Source organism: Euprymna scolopes, chromosome 46, assembly GCF_053919585.1.
Source record: "Euprymna scolopes isolate OS-2025 chromosome 46, ASM5391958v1, whole genome shotgun sequence".
NCBI lineage: Eukaryota > Metazoa > Mollusca > Cephalopoda > Sepiida > Sepiolidae > Euprymna > Euprymna scolopes.
Window position 1 is genome coordinate 88,890,168 of NC_136527.1, and position 4,414 is coordinate 88,894,581.

At 31.1% G+C, this 4,414-nt stretch overlaps 1 long non-coding RNA gene across 1 annotated transcript in view; it reads right to left on the bottom strand.

Annotated features, from left to right (window-relative positions):
- Nucleotides 1–638: 638 nt before the first annotated feature.
- LOC145271226 (uncharacterized) overlaps nucleotides 639–4,414 on the bottom strand; it is a 13,654-nt gene continuing 9,878 nt past the window's right edge. The window contains exon 2 of the long non-coding RNA XR_013865764.1: nucleotides 639–1,907. This is a non-coding gene — a long non-coding RNA (uncharacterized LOC145271226). The remainder of the gene's footprint in view (nucleotides 1,908–4,414) is intronic.

Here is a 4,414-nt window from a genome sequence, read left to right on the forward strand (position 1 = left end):
CACTGTCCCATGCTTATTATTATGGCTTGTGGTTTATTTCAGTAGGGCCATAGCCCACTTTCTTTTCTGTCCACACATTGGTTTTGGTATATTGTTTTATGTAAGGGTAGTAGTTTCCAGGTCTGTTAGCATTGCATTGAGGCCAGACAATGATACAGAAAACCATATGAGATGAAAACGATTGCAAGCTGGTTTTATGTTTTGGGTTTGTTGCAGTAATTTTGTTTTTTGGGGCTTAGTTTGGACTTGAGGATCTAACTGATGTGTGTTTGCATATGTTTTTTTTTAAATACGAACGCCACGAAATCTTGGATCCACATATTTCACAAGATGTGACGTGGCATGATGTGGCACTCACTTGAAACCACACCATCTTTCAAATGTGACATTAGCTGGCTTCAGCTCTCAATCGCGAAGTAGCAAAACTTGTCATTTGCTTATACGCCAACCATGGTTTTTTTATCAAATTGTGAGTAAGCCCTGATCTAAACTGGATACAGTGAGTCTTTCTTCATACAATGGAAGTCTGCGACACTTGAGTTATTGGAGTGAAGCATCCCTTTCTATATAGTCCTGGTTAAGTCTATCCAGGAAGTTTCCTGCTCTTGTTTTCTCATGTCTATCTCGATTTCCATATATTTCTTTTCTTTTTTGTAACCTGTGTTGCTGGTTCATCATATACCTCGGCAGTAATGATACATAAAACAAGATGAGATGAAAACAATTGCAGTAATTTTGTTTTTGGGGCTTATTTCGTGCTTGAGGATCTAACCGATGTGTGTTTGCATATGTTTTTTTAAATACGAACGCCACGAAAACTTGGATCCACATATTTCACAAGCAAATGGTTTATCTCCGGTGTGTGTTAGCATGTGTTGTTGCAAGGAATGTTTTCTTGGAAAAGAATTTCCACAGATTTCACAAGAAAAAGGTTTTTCTCGAGTGTGCGTTAACATATGTTGTTTCAAGATTGAACTTGTCGCAAACGTCGACGGACATAGCTGACACGAATAAGGACGCTCGCCCGAATGTTTTCTCATATGTTCTTTTAAATGTGACTTTGTTAAAAACGCCAGACCACACGTCGGACATGAGTATGGCTTTTCCCCAGTGTGTGTTCTTATGTGGACTCGCAAATTTGAACTGTGTATGAACGTGCAACCACAGATCTGACACGAATGAGGCCTTTCTCCAGTATGTGTTCGTTTATGTCTTACCAAGTTTTCGCTGTGAAAAAAAGCGAAGCCGCAGATCTGACACGAAAATCGTCGTTCTGTATTTGCTGTGTCTCCGCTATGTTTTCGCAAGTGCTGCTTAAAACTGGTGTTGTGTGCGTACGAAGATCCACATATATCACAAGAATATGGCTTCTCCCCTGAATGTTTTCGCATATGAACGGTCAAATTATAATTGGTTGAAACGGCAACGCCACAAACGTGACAACAATACCGCTTTTCACCTGTGTGTGTACGTGCATGCGATGTTAAATGATAATTTTCTGAAAATGTTGAGCCACAAACTTGACAACGAAAAGGTTTTTCACCTGTGTGCATTTTTACATGTCGTTTGAGGTCAGCGTTGAATGAAAATGACAGATCACAAACTTTGCACGGAAAAGTTTTCGTTGCATTGTGAGTTCGCATATGTCGTTGCAAGTAAGAAGTTTTTGAAAATGAAGAAGAACATATTTCACATGAATATGGTTTTTCTCCAGTATGTATTCGGACATGGTCTTTTAAGTTTGAACTCCGTGAAAATTTGGATCCGCAAACTTGACAAGAATAAGGTTTCTCTCCAGCGTTTGTTTGCATGTTTGAGTGAATAATCATGAAGTAAAATTTAGTAATATGGCTCATCCAGTAGTTGAAAAACAAAGATGCTTTTATTTTTTGAACTGGAACTATTATCTGTAAAAAGAAAAAAAAATGCTATTAAAAATCTCTCAAATTAAAAAATATGACTAAGACGTAAAAAAAAAAATGCTATTAAAAATCTCTCAAATTAAATTAATTATTTTACGACCGAGAAACGCCAGGTCACGTGCCAGTATATATTTTGAACTGGAACTATTATTTGTAAAAAAAAAAGAAAAAATGCTATTAAAAATCTCTCAAATTAAAAAATATGACTAAGACGTAAAAAAAAAAATGCTATTAAAAATCTCTCAAATTAAATTAATTATTTTACGACCGAGAAACGCCAGGTCACGTGCCAGTATATATTTTGAACTGGAACTATTATCTGTAAAAAAAAAGAAAAAATGCTATTAAAAATCTCTCAAATTAAAAAATATGACTAAGACGTCCATTAAAATCTTATTTCGATCAAATTACATATGATAACTGTCAGTTGAAATCATTAGCATAACTTTTGAAACAAAAGAACTAGAACAGATAATGATTTCTTTTATCGTATATACATAAATGAAAATTATATGATGCACACCAAACTGTTCAAAACTTACTTTAACAAGATTTCTCTCCAATGTGAGTTTGCATGTTTGATTGTAATTATAAAACTTTGTAGACCTTACTTGCTTGCTTGCATCTTGACTTTTTTAAAAGATGGGATAACAGGTGATTATATATATATATATATAGTAGGTGTAAAATCGTCTGCCTTAAACTACTAACCTTGTTCTAAAACAGATCCTTTGTCCGATAAAATGCATGCTCATTGGCTGATAGGAAGGGGCACGGTGGATACTAAAAAGCTGATTGGCTAACTAAAATCCTCAACATATATAAAAACGATAAACAACCACAGAATTCGCGCATAAGCCTGACGAATCCTATAGTGGATGAAACGCAGAATATTCAGCATAGCTTAATCGCCATATATATTTTATAAATTACTAACTAGCTCTACCTACGTATTGAGCACTTTTGAAGTAAATGCTTAAAGTTTACGCATAAATCTATACTTACGCATAAATCTATACTTTCGTATATTAATTTTATGTGAGTAAATGAAGTAGTTATATATATATATATATATATATATATATATATATATATATATATATATATATATATATATAAAATGACAATGTTTGAATTTGTCCAAATGGTCTTGAAACAATTGTAACTAACAATGAAATACACTGCTTGTTTCTATCAACCCATTCTTTGATGTATTGGTTTTTGTTAAAACAATATATGAATGCTCAATTATGAAATTTGATCATTTTGTAGCTTATATTTTAAGTCATCTCTTTTTGGTTTAAAATGTATTGGTATATGAACGATTACTGAATTGTATAAACCCAGTATAATTTGGAATACTACAAATAAGACTATATATATATATACCAATCAAGCAGGAGATAATAAAGGTTTACTAGACAAAAGCAAACTTTCAATCTAATATATGCTTTTATTTTCTGAACTGGAATTATTATCTGTGAAAAAAGAAAAAATTCTATAAAAAAACCTCAAATTAAAAACATATGATTGTGGCTCGAATTAAAAACATATGATTATGGCTCAAATTAAAAACATATGATTATGGCTCGAATTAAAAACATATGATTATGGCTCAAATTAAAAACATATGATTGTGGCTCAAATTAAAAACATATGATTATGGCTCAAATTAAAAACATATGATTATGGCTCAAATTAAAAACATATGATTATGGCTCAAATTAAAAACATATGATTATGGCTCAAATTAAAAACATATGATTATGGCTCAAATTAAAAACATATGATTATGGCTCAAATTAAAAACATATGATTATGGCTCAAATTAAAAACATATGATTATGGCTCAAATTAAAAACATATGATTATGGCTCAAATTAAAAACATATGATTATGGCTCAAATTAAAAACATATGATTATGGCTCAAATTAAAAACATATGATTATGGCTCAAATTAAAAACATATGATTATGGCTCAAATTAAAAACATATGATTAGGGCTCAAATTAAAACATATGTATATGGCTCAAATTAAAAACATATGATTATGGCTCAAACTAAAAACATATGGTTATGGCTCAAATTAAAAACATGATTATGGCTCAAATTAAAAACATATGATTATGGCTCAAATTAAAAACATATGATTATGGCTCAAATTAAAAACATATGATTATGGCTCAAATTAAAAACATATGATTATGGCTCAAATTAAAAACATATGATTATGGCTCAAATTAAAAACATATGATTATGGCTCAAATTAAAAACATGATTATGGCTCAAATTAAAAACATATGATTATGGCTCAAATTAAAAACATATGATTATGGCTCAAATTAAAAACATATGATTATGGCTCAAATTAAAAACATATGATTATGGCTCAAATTAAAAACATATGATTATGGCTCAAATTAAAAACAATAATTAAGGCTCAAATTAAAAACATATGATTATGGCTCAAATTAAAAACATATGATTATGG